We start from the raw sequence: 23,142 nt of genomic DNA on the forward strand, positions 1-23,142 counted from the left end.
CTTAGTGTGCTGTACATTGAGATTTAATGCCATAAGTAATACTCAAACAGTATTTTTCACTTTATGTTTCTGTGTGGGAGCAAACTGTTGAAATCTTTACTTAATGTATGCTAAACTGATCTTTTGTATATAAAGAGAATCAAAAATGAATCTTGATATGAATGGAAGGGGAGAAGGAGTGGATAAGGGGAGGATTGCGGGTGGGAGGGACGTTATGGGGGGGAAGCCACTGTAATCCATAACCTGTACTTTGGAAATTTATATTAATTAAATAAAAGTTAAAAAAAAAAAACTCACAGTGAGGGAAGAATAATTAACAATGCCAAGCAACAAACACAAAATCAGGGAACAAGATCAACGAAGACACTCGACACCTTCAAATGAACAAAACACCCCAAGCCAAGATTATGAAGATGATGAGATAGAAGAAATGCAAGATATGGATTTAAAAAAATTTATTATAAGAACATTTAGAAGTTTTCAAAAGCAAATCCTTGAACTACAGAAATCCTTATTGGACAGGATTGAAAATCTCTCGTGAAAATGAAATTTTAAGGAAGAATCAAAATGAATTGCAGAAAGTAGTAGAACAGGAAAGGGTGATAGTGAATAGAAATCTAAATGAAATGAAGAGCTCAATAGATCAAATGACAAGCACATGAGAGAGCCTTAAAAACAGAGTCAGTGAAACAGAAGAGAGAATATCGGACTTAGAAGACAGAGCACAGGAAAACATACAGTCAAACCAAAGAAAAGAAGAGGAAATTAGAAATCTAAAAAATATTGTTGGGAATCTACAGGATACTATTAAAAAAAAACCAACATTCAGGTTCTAGGAGTTCCTGAAGGCATGGAGAGGGAGAAAGGATTAGAAGGCCTTTTTAGTGAGATACTAGCAGAGAACTTTCCGGGTTTGGAGAAGGACACAGACATCCTAGTACAGGAAGCTCATAGAACCCCTAGTAAACATGACCAAAACAGATCCTCACCACGACACGTTGTAATTAAACTCACCACAGTGAAACATAAAGAAAAAGATCCAAAAATGTGCAAGAGAGAAACATCAGATTACTCTCAGAGGATCTCCAAGTAGACTCACAGCAGACTTCTCATCAGAAACACTACAGGCTAGGAGGGAATGGCGAGACATAGCACAGGTGCTAAGAGAGAAAAATTGCCAGCCCAGAATACTATATCCTGCTAAGCTTTCATTTGGGAATGAAGGTGAAATAAAGACCTTTCATAGCAAACAGAAATTGAAAGACTTTGTGGCCACTCGTCCGGCCCACCCTGCAAAAGATACTTAAAGATGTGCTACACTCAGAAACACAAAAACACGGCCATCAATATGAAAGAAGGGAAAGGAAGAATACCTACCAGTAAAAAGCATGGGAAGCTCAAAGCATATACTAGAAAATATCTCTGGGAAAATGGCAGGGCAAAGTCACTATGTGTTAATATCACATTAAACGTTAATGGACTTAACTCTTCAGTTAAAAGGTATAGACTGGCTGAATAGATTAAGGAACAAAACCCATCTATTTACTGCCTACAAGAAACACATCTCTCTAACAAAGAGGCATGCAGACTGAAATGAAAGGTTGGGAAAAGATATTCCATGCCAACAGAAACCAAAAAAAAGCAGGTGTAGCCATATTAATATCAGACAAAATAAACTTTAATACAAAAACTGTTAAGAGAGACAAAGAGGGACACTATATAATGATTAAGGGTTCAATTCAACAGGAAGATGTAACTATTATAAATGTATATGCACCTAATTACAGGGCACCGGTCTATTTTAAAGATATGTTAAGGGACTTAAAGGGAGATTTAGACTCCAATACAATAGTACTGGGGGACTTCAATACTCCACTCTCAGAAATAGACAGATCATCCGGACAGAAGATCAACAAGGAAACAGCAGATATAATTGACACTATTGCCCAAATGGATCTAAGAGATATCTACACAACTTTCAATCCTACATCTACAGACTTTACATTCTTCTCAGCAGTGCATGGAACCTTCTCTAGGATTGATCACATACTAGGTCATAAAGCAAGTCTCAGCAAATTTAAAAAAATTAGAATCATACCATGCAGCTTCTCAGGCCACAGCGGAATGAAGCTGGAAATTAGCACTCAGGAAACCCCAGAAAGTATGCAAACACATGGAGACTGAACAAAATGCTCCTGAATGAACACTGGGTCATTCAAGAAATCAAAAGAGAAATCAAAAACTTTCTGGAAGTAAATGAGGATAACAACACAACATATCAAAACTTATGGGATATGTCAAAAGCAGTATTGAGAGGCAAGTTTATAGCAATAGGTGCCTATATTAAGAAATTGGAAAGGTACCAAATAAATGAACTTTCAGCGCATCTCAAGGACCTAGAAAAACTGCAGCAAACAAGACAACTTGGAGGTAGTTTTTCCTTTGGAAAGTGTTTGGTTGCCCACAGTGCTAATTGCAGTTCAGTGTGACTCAAAAACAAAGCAAATAAAAAAGAGATGTTGACACAGAAATTAGTTGCAAGGACTTTAAATGGGATAGAGAAAAAAAAGTTAATGCAAGGTTCTGGAGTAAAGGTGGTTCTATTCAATGGGTGAAGGAAATGACAAGTTCATTCTTCATTTCTGTGTCTTCTTCTGGAACAGATATGGATGAGTGTAGGAACCTCGTGGCAGATACCACATACTTCTTCTCGAGGATCACAGCGTCTTATAAACTGAAGATCACTTTTGATGGTCCTGACTGTCGCGGGAATCTGGGCTGTTACGGGCGTCTCGGCAGTCTCATTGGTCCCAGGGGTCAGAGGTCTGGGTGGTAACAGGTTTCTCAGTTTTAACGGGGGTCTTGGCAGAATCAACAGCATCAGCAGACGAACAAGGATACAGAGAGAGGGTCTGGCAACGAACACAGGGTTCAAAGAAAAGCAGGGACTGTTCCAGCTGAGCTGAGAGGGTCTCATATGGACTACATCACAGCCAGCAGCAGGAAGAGCACCCAGCCACTGGAAGGAACAGACACAGCAAGTGTGGTCACAAACACGATTTGAGACCCTTTCTCCTTTGTCCGAGTCTTTGTGCTCCTGACCTTGTCAAACACATCTGAACACAGCTTTAGCTGGGTCTCCAGGTTCTCAACGTTTCTCTACTAAGCAGTGTCAAATGCTGTCCTCATAACTGGATTTACACATTTGACCCAGGGTGAGTTCTCTTAAGACTCTCCAAATTTGAAGAATCCTATTCCAAAGACATATGTTGGAATACACAGTCTTTTAGGAGGAACATCTCTTAGATTCATTTGACTTCCAATATTGTTCTATTTTAAATTATTTGTTTGAAACATTTTTAATAACTTTTAAAACATTTGTACCCTGTGGGGTATACACATTAACTTAATGCATTCACAGAGTGTACTTAGAGCCAATCAGCATTCAGCCTCTGCAGTAGCCCACACACTTCTTCCATTGTGTAAATAACGTTCACACTTTCTCAGTCTTTCTATAGGAAATCCCAGATTATTCAGATCTATGGTTGCCCTGCTGTGTTGGGGAACACTAGGAACTACTAGCTGGACGTGACTGTTGAATTGAACCCTGTTGGAAAAAACTCAAGGCTATGAGAAGCTAAGTAATTGCTGTGGTGTGACTAAGACTTTGAAGACTCAATTCCAGAGCCTTCCTTCAATCCTCCTGCCTTAGTTTCCATAGTTCTTCCATGTTGGAGTCTCTCACCTTGGTCCCGAAGAGCAGAAGTTTCATCCTCTGCACAGGAGATGGCCATGATCTTGTCTTCTGCATCTGTCTGCTCCTGGTCTGGAACCGCATCATCCATTCGTGGCACAGGCTCAGCCCTGGTCTGGAGTGCCACCAGGACAATGGCAGTGAGGAGGGTGAAGGCCCTCATGTTTGGGAGTGAGCTGGAAGCTGGATGAGCAGGATTTTGTGTATGCTGTCAGTGAGGATGAGACTTGTAGGTTTAGTTCTCAGAGCAGCTCTGTGACAAAGCTGTGATTAGGGATGGTGTGCCTTTGATCAGGAAGTGAGGGCTCCCCTTGCCTTCAGAGTGCCTTTGATGGTGCCCTGTTCTGAAGGTCTGTGTTATGGCAGGCATCTGTGTCTTTTCTCTCCGTCTTTGCTTCCCACCTATAATCAAGAAAAAAGGACTGGATATTTCCCCTATTTCCAATCTGCTTGAATAGTTACTTCAGAATAATAAAAAGAAAACAAAGAGTCATTTCATTTGTTAATTTCTGGGAGCAAAGTTTGTTATTTTCCAAACATGGAGCCTGGTATCCATTTTTGTTTTAGACACTGAAGCCATACCTGGAGCCCAATGCAGAGGAGTGAAATTCTTTAACATGTTCTAGGGTGTAGCCAGCCCTCCCCTTGGAGGAGGAGTGAGTTTGTGGGGTGTTATGTCCATTTGTGCCAGTGTGAGGGGAAAAATGCTGTCCTCATTTTGTCATTGTCACTAGCTCAGGAGGCTTCTAGGGAGAGAGATGTTCAAATTGTTCAGAGGCACTTTCATTCCTGAGATACATATGTCTGAGCACATCTCATGGAGAATAATCCAGATACATCTTCTGCTTTGAGAGATAGCAGAATAATCGACACCATTGTCCCTAGCATTTTGGAGACTGAAAACTTTTACATTTAGGAAGTTAAAACCTGTAGAAGGAAAAAATCAAATGTCAAAAGTCTGATGGGATCCCTTCCCTGTTGTCAGTACAGTTCTTCTCAAATCTAACTACTGTCAACAAATGTACACATTAGTCTGCTCTAATATTTTCCCCTAATGCGATATATTGATCACTTTGTATATCAGGGCCTAATGAGCTTTTCATCAATATACTCCTGTGTGCCAACATTTCCGTACTCACTGAGATGAAAGTGAAGGAAATGGTGGTAGGAAAGTAATATCAGACAGCATGAGTGAGCTACTGTGTATCAATAATTACCTTGAATGCCCACAGCAGAGAGCTGGCCTGGAAGATTGGCAACCGGGACAGAATCCATTTCCCCAACCGGGACTAGAACCCGGTGTGCCGCGGCACCGCAAGGCAGAGGATTAGCGGAGTGAGCACGGCACAGGCCCAAATGTCATCTCTTAAAACGGCTATCTTGCACAAGCATCCAGTGATTGTGCATTAAAATAGCTGTGGCTTAAACTTACATATTATTTTTCGGAACAGGTGTTGTGAGATTACCAGATGGAAACACTTATCCAGAGCATATGAGGAGTCTAGGGTCACAAAGAGAGCCCTCCGGCACCTTGTGCCTTGACTAAGTACTGTTCAAGGAACGTATTTGTCTAGTTTCCATAGGTCTGTGGGCATGTGGTGCTGGAAAGGGTTCAGAATGCAGACCCCCACACACAAAAACGAAGAAGTCATACGGGCCCATGGGAGACAGTGCACCTCAGCAACATGAGTGAATGGTAGGGAAAAGGCAGACAGCCTAGGGAGAGTGCAGGCTTTGTGATTCACGTGTTTGTGTGCGCACGATCTGGGGACAGAGTAGGGAGGGAGAAATTGCATCCTCAGTGCAGACTCCATGTGTGCTGTGCACAAGGCCAGCATGGGTGCTGTCATATAGCGAGATCAGGTAGACCTTCACCTCGCTCACTGATGCACATGGTGACTTTCAGTATGAGAACATCTGCACCAAAATTACCATGGACTCCCCACTGCTGGAGACCTGCTTTCTCCCTCACAGTTTCTAGTGGTGCCCCCTCAGCAACACTTCACAGCAGTGTTAGGGTCACCACAGCTTATGGACACTCAGGAGACCGATGTGGGGGATTGACTCTCAAGTGTGTATTGGGCCTGGGGAGGTGCTACTGAAAATGAGTCCATCTCAGGGTGGGCTCCTGTGCTTGTTGCTCTCCTCCATGGTGTTTATGAACTGCCCCTTCCCACCTGAATTCAAGGTAGATCAGTGCAGCTGTTGTGACCCCAGGTCTCATGTCAATGCCCCGTGCTATGAGTGTAGGGATGGTCATCCTTCCAAAGATGTAATCATGGGGTGACCATAAACTTGAAGCAGACACAAATGCTTTGTCTTAACACATGTGAACTCTTCTTCAGAGTGAATCTCCACTCAATGTTGGTACCTGAGCAGACAATCCAGGGGGACACATAGAGCAAAATCAGAACTTGAAGTTCCCTAGCAGCTTTTATTTTCTGAAGTATGTGTTCATGCTTGATATTCCTAGAATTGGAGGTAGTTTTTCCTTTGGAAAGTGTGTGATTTCCCCACAGTGCTAATTGCAGTTCAGTGTGACCCAAAAGCATAGCAAATAGGAAAGAGATGTTGACACAGAGATTGGTTGCCAGGACTTTATATGAGATACAGAAAAAAAAACTTAATGGCACGATTCTGGAGTAAAGATGGTTCTCTCCAATGTGTGGAGGCAATGATGAGTTCATTCTTCATGTCCGGGTCTATCACCGCAACAGACATACTTGTAGTTAAATAGGCCGCATCTACCATCTATCACCATCCAAGGGTCACAGTGTTTTTTGCACCTACAGAACATTTTCTGGCTTCTCAGCGGCGAAACTAGGGTAGAGAGAGGGATCCGTCTATGAATACAAGGATCAAGAAAAGCCAGGACCATTCCACACTTAGATGAGAGGGTCTCATGGGGGCTACATCACAGCAAACAGCAGAAAGAGCACCCAGCCACTGGAAGGAACAGACACAGCAAGTGTGGTCACAAACACGATTTGAGACCCTTTCTCCTTTGTCCGAGTCTTTGTGCTCCTGACCTTGTCAAACACATCTGAACACAGCTTTAGCTGGGTCTCCAGGTTCTCAACGTTTCTCTACTAAGCAGTGTCAAATGCTGTCCTCATAACTGGATTACACATTTGACCCAGGGTAACTTCCCTTAAGACTCTCCAAATTTGGACAAGGCTATTCCAAAGACATATGTTGGAATACACAGCCTTTTGTGAGGAACATCTCTTTGAGGCATTTGACTTCCAATGTTTATTCTATTTCATTCTATTTGTTTGTAACATTTAGTATTAACTCTTAATACATTTGTACCTCTTGGGGTATACACAATACCTTAACAAAGCACAGAGTGTACTTGGATCCAATCAGCTAGTAACCTCTGTAGTCCACACTTGAACCATTTTGTATTGAACGTTCCCTGCTTTGCAGTCTCTCTATAGGAAATGCCAGAGTATTCAGATCTGTGGTTGCCCTGCTGTGTTGGGGAACACTAGGAACTACTAGCTGGACATACCTGTTGAACTGAACCCTGTTGGAAAAAACTCAAGGCTATGAGAACCTAAGTAAATTCAGCAGAGTGACCAAGACCTTTGAAGACTCAACCCCAGAGCCTTCCTCCAACCTTTCCTCTTCAGTTTCGGTAGTTCCTCCACATTGGATTCTCTCACCTGGATTCTGAAGAGCGGAGGTTTCATTCTCAGCAAAGGAGATGGCCATGACCTGGCCTTCTGCATCTGTCCCCTCCTGGTCTGGAATCTCTTCATCTGATGGTGGCACAGGCTCAGCCTTGGCCTGGAGTGCCACCAGGACAATGGCAGTGAGGAGGGCGAACGTCCTCATGTCTGGGAGTGAGCTGGAGGCAGGAAGAGCAGGGTTCTGAGTGTGCTGTGAGTGAAGACAAGACTTGATTATATAGTGCTAGGAGCAGGCTCTGTGACAAAGGCTGCAGTTAGAGACGGGCTGTATTTGATCCGGAGGTGAGGGCTGCCATGCCTTCAAAGTGCCTCTGCTGGTGCTCTGTTCTCACCGTCTGCATTATGGCAGGCATCTGTGTGTTTTCCCTCCATCTATGCTTCATGCTGATAATCGAGATAAAGGACTGGATATTTCCCTCCAATTCCCATCTGCTTGAATATTTACTTCAGAATAATAAAAAGAAAACAAAGAGTCATTTCATTTGTTAATTTCTGGGAGCAAAGTTTGTTATTTTCCAAACATGGAGCCTGGTATCCATTTTTGTTTTAGACACTGAAGCCATACCTGGGGCCCAATGCAGAGGAGTGAAATTCTTTAACATGTTCTAGGGTGTAGCCAGCCCTCCCCATGGAGGAGGATGAGTTTGTGGGGTGTTTTGTCGTTTGTGCCAGTGTGAGGAGAAAAATGCTGTCCTCATTTTGTCATTGTCACTAGCTCAGGAGGCTTCTAGGGAGAGAGATGTTCAAATTGTTCAGAGGCACTTTCATTCCTGAGATACGTATGTCTGAGCACATCACACGGAGGATGATCCACATACATCTTTCTGCTTTGAGAGATAGCAGAATAATCAACACCATTGTCCCTAGCATTTTCGGAGGCCTAAAACTTTTATGTTTGGAAAATTTTATATCTGTAGAAGGACAAAGTCAAATGTCAAAAGTCTGATGAAGGCCGGTGCCACGGGTAAATAAGATAAATGTCCGCCTTGTGGCGCTGGCACGCCGGGTTCTGGTCCCAGTCGGGGTGCCAGATTCTGTCCCGGTTGCCCTCTTCCAGGCCAGTTCTCTGCTGTGTCCCAGGAGTGCAGTGGAGGATGGCCCAAGTACTTGGGCCCTGTACACGCATGTGAAACCGGGAGAAGCGCCTGGCTCCTGGCTTCGGATCAGCGCGGTGCGCCGGCCACGGCGCCCATTGGAGGGTGAACCAACGGCAAAAGGAAGACCTTCCTCTCTGTCTCTCTCTCTCACTGTCCACTCTGCCTGTCAAAAATAAAAATAAAACAAAATAAAAAAGATTGACGACATCCCTTCCCTGAACTCAGCTACGGTTCTGTCCAAATCTAACTACTGTCAACAAATGTACACATTAGTGTGCACTAATACTTTCCCATAATGTGATATCTGACCACTTTGTATATCAAAACATATTGAGTTTTTCATCAATATACTCAAGTGTGCTAACATTCCCAAACTCTCTGAGATGAAAGTGAAGGAAATGGCACTAGAAAAGAAATATCAGACAACATGAGTGAGCTACTGTGTATCCACAGTTACCTGGAATGTAAATGGAGTAAACTCTCTAGTTATAAATATGTCAAGTGACTAAGTGAATTGATGAAAGCACTCATTCTATGCTTCTTACAACATAACTCCACATTTAGGGGCACATGGGCACTGAAAGTAACAAATACCATGAGATATTCCACTCAGGTTGAGTCAAAAGGAAAGCAATAAACGGATTTCTACCAGATAAATAAATTTCAAATTAAGTTGGTATACAGAGGTGGGAAGGTCATAAATTAATGATGAAGGATGTAATTCACCAGGAGAAAATAACAACTTTAAATGTGCATCCACCCAATACGCCTTCACCTTGATACAGAAAGGAAATGATAAGAGACCAGAACAGTGAGATTCCAGTACGTTAATGACAGAAAGGTGCTTTCTGTTTCTAGGAAAATCAAAGCTACCAAATGTGACAGGGTCATCCTATTCCCTTATCTTTTTCACACCTACACACCCATGTTCTTACACTAATGTATATGAAACCTTGAGGCTATTCCATCTAACAAAGAAGGTGTGTCATAGGAATATTACCATAAAACTGTGTTGTGAGATTCTCAAACTAACATGCTGTATCAGCACTGGGATATTTTTTTTCTTTTTTTTCTTAACTTTTATTTAATGAATATAAATTTCCAAAGTACAGAATATTGATTACAATGCTTTCACCCCCATAACGTCCCTCCAACCTGCAACCCTCCCCTTATCCACTCCCTCTCCCCTTCCATTCATATCAAGATTCATTTTCAATTCTCTTTATATACAGAAGATCAGTTTAGCATACATTAAGTAAAGATTTCAACAGTTTGCTCCCACACAGAAACATAAAGTGAAAGATACTGTTTGAGTACTAGTTATAGCATTAAATCACAATGTACAGCACACTAAGGACAAAGATCCTACATGAGGAGTAAGTGCACAGTGACTCCTGTTGTTGACTTAACAAATTGACACTCTTGTTTATGGCATCAGTAATCAACCTAGGCTCTTGTCATGAGCTGCCAAGGCTATGGAAGCCCCCTGAGTTCACTGACTCTGATAATTTTTAGACAAGGCCATGGTCAAAGTGGAAGTTCTCTCCTCCCTTCAGAGAAAGGTACCTCCTTCTTTGATGAGCACTGGGATATTTCACTGACACAGAGTTGTTGGGGCTTTAGCATCTGACAAAATTTTTTTTTGGCGTGATTTTGAGCATGGACATATTGATGGGAAACTCCATTTTCAGAGAAATCCACAACGGACGCTATGTTTTGCAGAAAGTGAGACATAGAGATGCCAAACAGAATTCATCATGTTGTGCTAATCAGAAAAGAATCACAGGAAACGAGAACTAAGGAAACAGGACTAAAAGCAAATAGAGTAGATACTTCTCTCCACTTGAAACTTCTTTTTTCCTTAAAAAATCCGTATTGTTACCTGATACATAAAGATTGAACATTAATGAAGCACCGTGTGATGTTTGCATGCACGAATACATTGTGTAATGTTCAACTGAATCCAACATATCTGCCTTCTCCAACGTTTATCGGTTCTTCTGGTGGAAACATTCAGTGTTAACCTGAAAATCTGAGTTCAATTCTTATAAGCAAGATACAACTTTTTCTAAGTCTGAACACTGATGTCCAGCACCTTCCCTCCATCTTTCTACAAACTGCTTCCTTGGGGCCAACACTGCGGCATAGCAGGTAAAGACTGTCTGCAGCGCTGGCACCCACATATGGATGTGGGTTGAGTCCCAGCGGCTCCACTTCTGAGCCAGCTTTCTGGAGTAGCCTGGGAAGGCAGTGGAGGATGGGCCAAGTCCTTGGGCCCCTACACAGACGCAGGAGACCAAGATAAAGCTCCTAGCTCTTAGCTTCAGGTCAGCATGGCTCCGGCCATTCTGGGAGTGAGCTAGTGGATGAAGAACCCCTCTATCTGTTTCTAATGCTGCCTCTCTGAAATCTGCTTATCAAATAAATGAGTAAATCTTTAAAAAAACAAGAAACCTAGCAGTTGTTCAATATTCTTGCTATGTTTCCACAGTTCAGTGTACATGATCAGTTTGGTGTTACTGTACATCAGTTTTGAACTGAAGGAACCATCTGGAACAATATCAATTTAAATGCAAATCAAACAATTAAAATAAAAGCACAAAACCTTTCAGCATTGTTCCAACCAAATGTGTTAAAACTGTCATGCTAAGACTCCATTTTATCTGGAAGGGAGTGTTCCAACTTCTGGATCTTCATATTTTTTCAGTGCTGGAGTTCAACCAGTTATCTGGGGATACTGGATTATTTGAATAAAAATTGGAGAATAGTAACATGACTTGAAGCACTGTTTCTTTCTCTCAAATGTCTTCTCTCACGGTGGCTTTCTAGAACAAACCTCATGTGACCATGCATTATAATATCACGGCTAAACTTACATATTATTTTTCCAAACAGGTGTTGTGAGATTGATTACAAGATGGAAACACTTATCCAGAACACATGAGGGGTCTAGGGCTCACAAATGGACCCAACACAAGGCACTTATGCCTTCACCTAGTACTGTTTAAGGAACATATTTTTCGGGTGTCCATGGGGCTGTGGGCATGAGGTGCAAGAAAGAGTTGAGACAGGATGCAGGCTCACATACAAAAACTTAGATGTCATAAGCACCATGGGAGATGGTGCCCATCAGTAACCATGAGTGAAAGGAAGGGAAAGGGCAGGCAGGCCAGAAGAATGCAGGCTTTGTGGTGCAAGTGTATGCTTGGCAGGAGCTGGGGACAGGGCAGGGAGGGGAAGAATGGCAGCCTCAGTGCAGACTCGTGTGTGCACAAGGGCAGCATGGGTGCTGTCCTAGAGTGAGACCAGGTTGACCTTGACCTCACTCACTGATGCACATCGATATCTTAGTATCAGAACATCTGCACCAAAATTACCATGGACTTCTCATTGCAGTTCAGTGTGACCCAAAACAAGCAAATAAAAAAGAGATGTTGACACAGAAATTGGTTGCAAGGACTTCACATGAGATAAAGATAAAAAAAGTTAATGCAAGGTTCTGGAGTAAGGGGGTTCTATTCAATGTTTGAAGGAAATGACGAGTTCATTCTTCATCTCTGTGTCTTCTTCTGCAATTGATATAGATGAGTGTAGGAACCTCGTGGCAGATACCACATACTTCTTCTCGAAAATCACAGAGTCTTTTGAACTGCAGGTCTCTTTTGATGGTCTTGGCAGACATGGGAGTCTCGGCGGTCCCAGGGTTCTTGGCGGTCTTAACAGTGCTAGTGTTCTCAGAGGTCTGGCAGTAATGGGGGTCTCTGTTAACAGAGTCTGGGCAGAATCAGCGGTTTCAGCGGACAAACTAGGATACAATGAGAGGGTCCGGCAATGAACACAGGGTTCAAAGAAAAGCAGGGACTGTTCCAGCTGAGCTGAGAGGGTCTCATATGGACTACATCACAGCCAGCAGCAGGAAGAGCACCCAGCCACTGGAAGGAACAGACACAGCAAGTGTGGTCACAAACACGATTTGAGACCCTTTCTCCTTTGTCCGAGTCTTTGTGCTCCTGACCTTGTCAAACACATCTGAACACAGCTTTAGCTGGGTCTCCAGGTTCTCAACGTTTCTCTACTAAGCAGTGTCAAATGCTGTCCTCATAACTGGATTTACACATTTGACCCAGGGTGACTTCCCTTAAGACTCTCCAAATTTGGACAAGGCATTCCAGAGACATATGTTGGAATACATAGTCTTTTTAGGAGGAACTTCACTTAGATTCATTTGACTTCCAATATTTGTTCTATTTTAATCTATTTGTGTGCAGCATTTTTATTAACTTTTAAAACATTTGTACCCTGTGGGGTATACACATGAACTCTGCATTCACAGAGTATACTTGGATCCAATCAGCATTCAGCCTCTGTAGTAGCCCACACACTTCCTCCACTGAGCAGTACATTCTCTGTTTCTCAGTCTTTCTATAGGAAATGCCAGATGTTCAGATCTATGTTTGCCCTACTGTGGTGGGGACACATGGGCACTCAAAGTAAAAAATATGTGTGAGATCTTCTACCCAGAATCAGGCCAAAGAAAAGCAATAATCTGGTTTCTACCACATAAATAAATTTGAAATTTAGTTGGGATAAAGCGATGGGGAGGTCATTATATAATGATGAAGTGTTTAATTCCCAGTAAGAGATTTAATTCCACAGTGAGAGAGGGGAGGAAAAGAGACAGAGATATTCAATCTTCTGTTCACTTCCCTGAAGGCAACAATGAGCAGGTCTGAGCCAGTCTGAAGCCTGATGCCAGGAGCTTCTTCCAGGTCTCCCACGTGAGTACATGGACCCAGACACTTGGGCCATCTTCTGCTCTGTCCCCAGGCAATTAGCAAGGAGCTGTATCTGGAGTGGAGCATCCAGGACATGAACTGGCATCATATGGGATGCTGGCATCATAGGCAGTGGCTGTATCCACTATGCCACCACATTAGCCCTTTGAATAATGAGATAATAAAAAAGTGGAAGGAAGCAATTTGGGAGCATTCACATGTACATTTCAAGTGTAAATATGTTGATGACCTCTTTGGACAACAATTGACTGCTGGAAAGTGAGCAAACAGAAACATTTCTACTTGACATGTTTGCATTTAAGTTTGTACTTGGATCAATATCAGGACATTTCTCTTTGATTTGGAGCCGTGTTTACTGCCTCCTGATCAAGAGAATCAGAGCTGAAGAGTTCAGGGGACAAATAAGGGATCCTCCCTATGTGGAGGTGGGACCCTTCACAGGTGGAGAGAGAAGGTGTTAGGCCAGGATCATGAACAGGGCTGGGCCCACTGTAGAGAGGAGGGGAGACCAGGTGAGAGCTCGGCCACAGACCTTTGAGTCTGCCCTGCTTGGGCTGTGGGAGCAGGCCCCTCTCAGGAGGATGGGGACTGTCTGGGCAGACCCTGGACAGCCAGGAAAGACCCCACTGTCCAGAGCCTCATTCCTTAGGTCACTTGTGGATTTTGTGATTCTTTTTACTTGTGGTGGTATCAGTCAGTTTCTTCCCTTTCAGGAGGTTTACACAAAAGAACTGCAAACTGTAATGACCTAAATGCTTGCAATAATTTACTATTTTAGGTGGTAGTTTAGATTTTTTGTATCATAATATATATAAGTAATTAGATACGTTATATGTTATAATACATGAATATATGGAGTTTCTACATAATATTATACAAACAATGCATATACATTATACAGAATTATTATATCAATATAATTTTATAGAAATATGGTCTGTGTAATAATACATATTTCCATGACCTGCCATAACTAATTTGTAATATTGATTACCAATGTGTTAGCTTTTCACTGTGCATATATTTCTTCTAAAGGAATTACCAAAACAATTTATATTGAAGTGTCTCCTTGCCATGAGTGATGAGTTTTCATCTTTCACACAGCAGATACAGAGTAGTAAGGAAGTGAGGAAGGGTTGTGAGCATAGCTGCCTGCCTTACCTTGCAGTGTTGAGCCTGTGGAAAGGGGCACCCAGCCACTGCTCTCTGCCACACAGCAGGTTTGGCTGCCCATAACTCTTGTTTTTTCCTTTAAAGGTTTCATTTATTATTTTATTTGAGAGGTAGAGTTACAGACAGAGAGAAAGGTCCTCCATCCATCCACTGGCCAATCCCCAAATGGCCACAAAGGCTAGAGCTACGCCAATCTGAAGCCAGGATCAGGAGTTTCCTCCGGGTCTCCCACAGGAGTGCAGGGGCCCAAGGACTTGAGCCATCTTAAGAATGCTTTCCCAGGCCATAGGAGAGAGCTGGATCAGAAGTGAAGCAGCTGGGACTCGAACTGGTGCCCATTTGAGATGCCAGCACCGTAGGTGGAGGACTAACCTACTGTGCCACAGCACTGGTCCCACCTCTCACTCTTACTGATCAGAAAATCGAGACCACGGCATTACCAGCAGGAATGAAATTCCTTTCTCTGGGCCAGATCTTTGCCGTAGCTGTGTACACAAGAGCAGCTGAGGGTGCATGCCGGGTCCTGGGTGAATGGGATTGGTTTCTTACAAAAGAGGGCCTTACAGAGACCTTGTCCTTGTCCCTCCACCATGTGAACACATACTGAGAAGACGCCCATTAGGAAGCAGGAAACAGGCCCTCACTAGACGGTGGTCTGTTGGCTCTCTCATTATGGACTACCCAGTGCCCAGAACTGTGCTGTTCAAAAACTCCCTACCCCATGGCATTTTGCTATATCCTCCGAGATGACCTATGACAAAAGTCACATGGGGTCTCATGCACCATGGTCTAAGGAAGCCCAAGTATCTCACTGAGGGACCCCCGTGGGGAATAGCTGAGGCCACTTGCAATTGTGGACTAGAAAACATTGACACACCTGTTTTCTGGGGGCAAAAATGCCTATTTGTAATGTTCGGGACATGTTTCTGGCTGCAATTCTTCCAGCTACAGATGTTCACAACCAATTGCCAGCCATATAAGTGAGCTGTCATGACACTGATTTATTTCCCACGTTCTTGCAGATCCGTTCCTTCTGATGCTGTATGGAGTCAGGTAAAGATGTGCAATTTTAAGTCACTAAGTTTGGTGGTGTTTTCATACACAGTGGTAGGTGAACACTGCATATTTCTCTCAGGGATAACAGCTGGACTTGTGCATATTCTGTGTGTAGTTTTGTTTCTCCATAATATTGATGAAGTAGGATGAAATCTTCTCATGTTATTTCTGAAACAAATATCACAGCATGGTTAGGTGATGCATAACACTGTTGTATTGGAAACCTTGTCCTATGATCTTGAAGTTTCTTAATGAGTCCTGGGTTGTTGAATGGGAAAGGAGAAAAAAAGCCCAGGGAAGCACATAAGTACTGTTGAAATCTGTTGCACTCCAGTTGTGATTGTCAATAGAGTTCAGAAAACCAAAAAACACTAACAGCAAAGAGAGAGGAAAGGGAGTCTCTGTTGAAGGGGTTCTCTAAGCCCTCATGTTACTACAGCACTATAGAAATAGCAAAGTTATGTAGTCATCTTATGTGTCCCTAGTGGATGAATGCATAAAGGAAATGGGCAGCACGTGCACAGTAGAGCACTGCTCAGCCTTGAAAAGGTTAATCCTGTCTGTCATGGCAACTTTAATGGGACTGGATGACATCATGCTAAATACATAAGTAAAACAAATCAGATTCATGAAGACAAAGACTGCAAGATCTCACTCATATGGGAAATGTAAAAAAGTTGATCCTACAAGTAGAAGGTAGGATGGTGGAGTGAGGAGTTAGGGTATCAGACAGGTTGGGCAAAGGGGCTAAAGTCACAGTTAGACAGGAGGGATATTTCCTGCTCTTCTATTGCACAGGGGTTTTACTATAGTCTGTAAAAACACAATGCATATGTGAAAATCTGTGGATTTTGCATGGTTCCTTGCTAAGAAATGAGAAATACTTGAGTTGATGGATAAGCTATTTACCCTGAATTGATCTTTACACTAGGTGTGCATGTGACAGAACTTTAAACTGTGGAAGATAAACCTACACAATTATTATGTGTCAACTAAAAGAACAGAGATTCTGGCATTAAAAATATCAACCAGATGTTTTTCAATATAGAAAGCAAGAATTATTTCAGTATTGAAATGGGGTCAAGATTTTGCTATAGGGGAGAGGTTGGACTCAATTGTCATGAAGCAGAAGGCAGGAGATTTAAACTGCTGCAGTAGAAGAGCAGGGAAGTTCTGGGGAGGGCAGTGCGGAGGTTGGTCAATGTCATCAGGTCATCTGTGCTTGATAATCTGCATTGAATGAAGTTAGACTCCCAGCTGCCCACAGAGATGGTGGTTATGTTTTTGGAAAACTGCCTTTCAAAGGAATGGCTCCTTGTGACTCACTCTCCACTTTCTCATCCTGTCTCCTGAGCTGCTGATTTAAGGGATACAATGCCTTGTGAGTGTTCAGTAGAGAAACAGAGTGTGCTTCTCCCTACTGAGCATCGTGTCTTCTACGGGCTAAGTTACCTTGGTTGTTAGAAAGAAACTCACATCTTCCTCATCATCTCTGTGCAGGACTTCATGCCTTTCATTGCCCAGCATGTATTTCAGTAACAACAAGCAAATGTGCTGCTGCCTGAATTCCTTCATCCACTCAGAGTGGACAGGGGTGCTCCATCCCTTCTCTGTACCTTCCTATTGATTCATAAATGACTCTTTGACTTCTTCCTTCTCTCTTCCCACCTTACTCCTCCAACAAGTAGGAGTCAGACCCTGGCCCTGTACATCTCTCTCCCTTATCCCTTTCTCTTTATCTAAAATACCCTTAAGTCTCATTTTTTAAGTCTCATTTTAATCTAAGTTTTCCACATAATTAATATTTCAATTAAGATCACCATGAAATCCTTCCTTGTCATATTCTTCCTCTGTTCCAAAGTCCTAACGCTTCATGAAGGCACACTCTACTTATTCACTTCTCATATGTTTAAGTCTTCAGTGATTTTCATCAGTCATTCACTGTTTACTGTCACAGACTGTAAATACACGGGCTGATTTCCCTCTGTAGGTTTTGATAATCTACAAATTCTGGCAATAATAGTGCAGTTTTATGTCACCATGTTAGGTTGTTTAAATGTAATCACATAGGACTCTTCCAAAGGGCTTTATGGCCAAATCCAGATAGCTGATCTTGCAGACATGATGGATGAGTGCTGTGGGTCAGTGAGTATCTTGTGGATGGCAAGAGAGTCTAGGAGGAGGAAACACACACGACATCCCACCAGGATGTGAGCCTTGGGCTTCAGAGACATCCTCTTGTCAGTGAGCCTGACTTCCTGGGATGGAATAGGAAGAGAGGCTCAGGAATGATGCAATTCCCACAAGTGTTGTGTGTGTGTTTGGGTCACATGGGGACGGAGCAGCAGGAGATGCTATAGCTGTTCCAGGGCAGGTTGTGTATCTGTTATCCTTTACCCAGACCTACCTTGGCTCACTGATGTGTGGGATGTTAGATGTTAGAACACCAGCACCCTGCAGCCCTGTCAAGGACTTCCAAGTGCTTCTCTTCACTTTTCCCAGGTGTTCTTTTGAATTTGCATTTTACAGACAGTGTCAGGCTCCTAGCAGCTTAAATTAACTCAGAGGAGCTCAAATTGCAAGTTTAAATTAAGGGGATTTTATATTTAAAACCAACTCTGTTTGAATACATTTCAGCTTCTACTAAATATCAACAGATGACATGGATAAGAATTTATCAGTGTGATGGTCTGGTGCTTTATGTTGTAGGCCTGATGTTTTCGTGTTCGCAACCCTATCCCATCTGAACTAATGTTGATTTGATGGGGCTGGGAAACTCCAGATCTAAGTCTTTAATCTGGCTCTTTTAATAAAACTGAAGATTTTGTGTGAGTGGATGGTGGTTTCCCTGAGAAGTAAGGTGTCAGGATGTCTTCTACTGAAGCTGATAAAGATCCCTTGCCTTATTCCTGGAAAATGTCTCTCAGAATGAATCTCATCTGCAGGAATGCAAAGGGAAGAGACAACGGAGGTCAATAGATAGATGAGAACTATAACTGCAGATTTCTGGTCATTTTCTGCCCGAAGCCTGAGTTCAGCTCTGAAATTCCTAGAATTTGGAGCCAGAGTTTTGTAAAATGAGTTTCAGTTAAGATTTTAGGACTCAGATTTCCATGAATTCAAGTTAACATGCACATGAGCATCAAGAATACACACAAGAACTTTATGGGGTAGAACGGAAAGCACACGGCACAGCGGTTGCAACTGTTCCCCTCAGGACTCAAGAAAATAAGGAACTTGTTTTATTCTGTTCTTCATGATGTATGGCAGCAGCCTGGGTGCTTGACACCATGGATTGTGCAGCTCCTGCTACGGCGTTTCACAAACGGCAGGCATATGCCTGTTAAGCCATAACAGGCAGCCTTTTTGTCTGGGGAAAAAGGACAGCATCAGCCATTGAGCACTGGGATTACAGATGGGTGGCGGCAAAGGGAATGCTGGAGGAGTTACCTGTGGGTTGAGTGTGTTCATCATGTTGGCTGCAGTCCAGCTGGCAGCATGGACTACCCCAAGCAGTAGGAATAAACACACAGAGCAAGTGTTGGTCACTTGGAAATCCGTCCTCACTGTCCTCACATTTGTGTGCTCTGCCCCCATCACTCACACACATCTGAACACAATCTGGCTCATGATTCCAATTTCTAAACCTCCTCTTATAGACAGAGTTCAATATTTTCCTTATAATTAACCCTACTCATTTAGATAAAGAAAAACTAGTCCAAGTGTCTCTCTACATCGTAAACCTTGAGAATACCACACACAAATCTCAGAATCAAAAGTCTTTTCAGGAAAGTCTCAGATTCATTTGGCTTTCAGTGTTCAATTAACAGATTTGAATATCATGGGTTAAATAAAACCATCCAAGTTATTCTCCCGTGCTATTCCAGAGCTCCTGTCATCTCTATAGCTCTGTTGCCATGTTGGATCTCTCACCTGGAACTTGAAGAGCAGTGCTTTCTTCCTCTGTAAAGTACGTGGCCACATTCTGGTCCTCTGTCCCAGATGTTGGTCTAGAACTTCATCAGTATTTACTGAGAGGAACTCAGCCTGGGCCTGCAGGGCCACCAGGAGAATGGCAGCAAGCAGAGCGAGGGTCCTCATGGCTGGGAGGCACCTGCAGGAGGGGAGAGCAGGGTGCGGGTGTGTGGACAGTGAGGTCTCAGTCTGTATTAGAGGAGGCTCAGACACACAGCCTGCAGTTAGGGAAGGTGTGCATTTGATGGGGAGAGGGAGGGCTGCCTTGGTCTTCAAGGTTTCCATGATGCTACTCTGCTCTTGCAGCTCATGAAAGCACAGGTCTGAATGCTTAGTGTCTCATCTAGGCTGAAGCTAACTGCTTTATCTTCCCATTTCACATTTGTTTGCTTGTATCCCTCAGTACCTAAAATGTAAGGTACAGAATGAAATTGATATTTTGAGCTTTGATGATCATTTAAAGCCTTTGTCTTCACTGTTGAGGAACAGTGTTTTTTTCTTCTTACTGTTTGTTGAACTCTTTACTCAGTGTTAAACTATTTACTTAGTCTTATGAGTATAAATCTTCGTAAAAATTAGAGTGGAAATAGGAAAGAGCAGAGGAAGAAGGGTGGGAGCTTCAGTGGGAGGGAGGGTAGGGTGGGAAGTGTCACTATGTTCCTCCACCTATATATGAAATTCATGAAATTTGTATACCTTAAATAAAATTTTTAAAAAATTCAAGATGGAGAAGAAGCACTGCTTTCATTCCATAAGTTCAGCGAAGAAATGCATGGCTACAAGGTTGTCTAGCCCCACCTAAGACAAGGATTTACAAGATTATTGTATGAGACTTAAGGTGTTTTACACCAACCCCAACCCAAGGAGCCATGAGATGTCTCAAGGTTTGTAACAGTGGTGGCTGAGCCTAATCCAAGGGGCAGATTCTCACCTTAGGGGGGCAGTGACTTTAGGTCATGGGGCAGACTCAGAAACTTCTGTGTTTGAGGAAGTGGGCACAGGTTTCAGCCAGTATATGATCAAATTTTGGCTATTTTGGGGACATGGGAGCTAGGTTCTAGAGGTTTAGTAGCTGACTGCAGGAACCTGGTGGATGTATGTACAGAGTACAAGGAGAAGTGGTGGAGTGAGCATGTGGGGAAGGCCCCATAGTTGTGCTACGCTCTGGTGGGCAACAGCTCTGCCTCTTTGTATAAGGCACATCCTGCGATCTTTAGGTACTTATCTCCTGAGGAAGGAGGGAGGGACATTATGTGGAAGCCATTCACAGCTTTGCAGAACTCATTGATTGTGTCATAAACTGATTTGTTTTTGTGGTTTCCTTGTAATGCAGAGTAGAGCTAATCTGGCTACAAGTATGATAAATAGCAACCTCAGCAAACGAGCACTCCATGGGGTCACCTGTGAGATACTTAGCAGAGCATAAGCTAAGGTGAGCAGCATCACAAGGGGCATGCATGCTGTGTGTGAACCAGGGGTTTGTCTAGGTCCATATCCTGGGTAATGGTGTGATGCTGGTGACTGGTCAAAGTGAGACTCATTGAAGTCTCGAGTGAAGATACTGTTTCTCTTAATGATATCTTGGGCTTGGGAGTTGTGGTCTGAGGTGGTGTCATCTGCACCAACAACCTGGTGGACTAGGCTGGTATAAATCAGGCATCAGCCATCCATAAGGGGATCATCTTCCCAGAAACCCCTACCAGGAATGAAAGTAACTTGACATTCTCATTCTGATGGCTAATGAAAGTGCCAGGGCCTCTGGAGAGTTTCCCCAAGGCCTTGTTTTATTGCCTGTGTTGCACAATCCTTGGGGCCCCTATGGGTTTTCATGGGAGCTTTGTGGCAAGTGCCTCAGTGCTCTCCTGGGAGGCATGGGTGCTTCCTTCTGCATGAAGTGTAAAGTGGAGCCCTGTGTGCATCTCTGAGCTGGGACAACCTTAATTGTTTTCTCTGCATATGAGGTGCATACCCTCAGTATTGTGGTCCCCGGGGTCTCGGGAAAAACAGATACTCGGACGCTGCTTCTCGGCCTTCAGTAGGCTTTATTTAAACAGGATAGAAAGAGAAACCCTTGAGCAAGGGGAGCTCCGAAAGAAAGGGGAAGCTCCCGTTACTATTTCACGAATGGCTTATATAGTATAACATTGCAGAAGCATGTAATGCAAGCTTAGTCCATGCTACAGTCCATGCGGCGGTGCTCCAGTCGGGTGCCTGATCACGCACAGTCCATGTGCTCCTTGTCCAACCATAAAGGTGATCACGTGTCTTCATCCAATCAAGCTCCTGGTCACGTAGCAGGCGACTCGGGTGCTAACAACAAGCTTCCACCTGGTGTTTTCTCAGCCTTGGTCAGTGGGAAAAGAAGTACGGGAAGCCCCAAGGCCATAGTTGTAGACTCAACCCTGGGGTTATGGAAAGGTCCCGATATCGCAGCTCCCGGCTGCTCCTCTTGCAATCCAGCTCTCTGCTATGGCCTGGGAAAGCAGTAGAAGATGGCCCAAGTGCTTGGGCCCCTGCACCCACATGGCAAATCCGGAAGAAACTCCAGGCTCCTAGCTTCGGATCAGCACAGCTCTGGCTGTTGCAACCATTTAGGGAGTAAACCAGTGGATGAAAGGCCTCTCTCTATCTCTACCTCTCTATGTAACTCTGTCTTTCAAATAAATAAAAAATCTTAAAAAAAAAAAAGAAGAAGACAATATCAGAAGGTATAAAATCTACTGGTAAGAAGATTAACTATCCAGAAAAATTTAGAATTCTCTAATATCTTAAACATTGTCACAAACAAGTAATATCTTTAGTATGCAAAGAAAAAAACAGTTAAAAAATAAATACATTACTATATTGAGAAGGCAAGGTAAACAGATGTAAGATGGTACATCAAATATTAAATGGAACTCAGTTTTTAATAGCATTGTTATCTCTTATTTTAACTTCTTTTTTTACCTTTAGAATAAATTTTAAGTTGCCACCATTTCAACAAAGCTTGTTACAGCCAAAAGAAGTTTTGGTAAACTTCATGATAACCAAAAAGCATAATTCTATTATAGACACATCAAAAACTATAAACAAAGAATCAAAACTCAATGATAGAAATCAATAAATAATAAAGGAAGATTGTAAGAAAAAATAAAGGTTAAAACAGACATAATTGAAATATGAATGTATAAATACAAGAGATACTCATAGTGATTAAAGGGACATCAAGTCCACTGATATCCAGATATTTCAAAAGTGAAGGAACTGGCACTAGAAATCAAGTGTCCGTATGGCAGTAGTGAGGTGTTATTAACAATAACCACCTTGAAACAAATAGGTTAAACTCTAACAAAACTATATCAAGTGACTTAATGGATGAAGAAAAGGGCCAATCACATGTTGCTTACAAAAATGCCACCTCTAACACACACATACACTGAAGGGCTAGAACTACATAGCACACACAATGGAAGAAGAAAGCAGGAGCCACCATTCATACATCAGATAAGGCAGATTTTCAACCAAAAGTAGTCAAAAGCAACAAGACAGGTCATTATAGCATGATAAAAGATTGAATTCTGATAGAGAACAACTTTTAATTTACATCAACACAATAT

The 23,142-nt window shown here is 42.7% G+C and overlaps 1 long non-coding RNA gene across 1 annotated transcript; it reads right to left on the minus strand.

Annotated features, from left to right (window-relative positions):
• Positions 1-6,337: 6,337 nt before the first annotated feature.
• LOC149125207 (uncharacterized) lies at positions 6,338-7,672 on the minus strand. Its single transcript, XR_016212603.1, has 2 exons — positions 7,423-7,672; positions 6,338-6,574 (listed from the first exon to the last, which is right to left on the minus strand). It is a non-coding gene; the product is annotated as an uncharacterized LOC149125207 (long non-coding RNA).
• Positions 7,673-23,142: the final 15,470 nt, after the last annotated feature.

The sequence above is a fragment of the Oryctolagus cuniculus genome, chromosome 8, assembly GCF_051225735.1.
Source record: "Oryctolagus cuniculus isolate XC-2025 breed Fujian yellow rabbit chromosome 8, ASM5122573v1, whole genome shotgun sequence".
NCBI lineage: Eukaryota > Metazoa > Chordata > Mammalia > Lagomorpha > Leporidae > Oryctolagus > Oryctolagus cuniculus.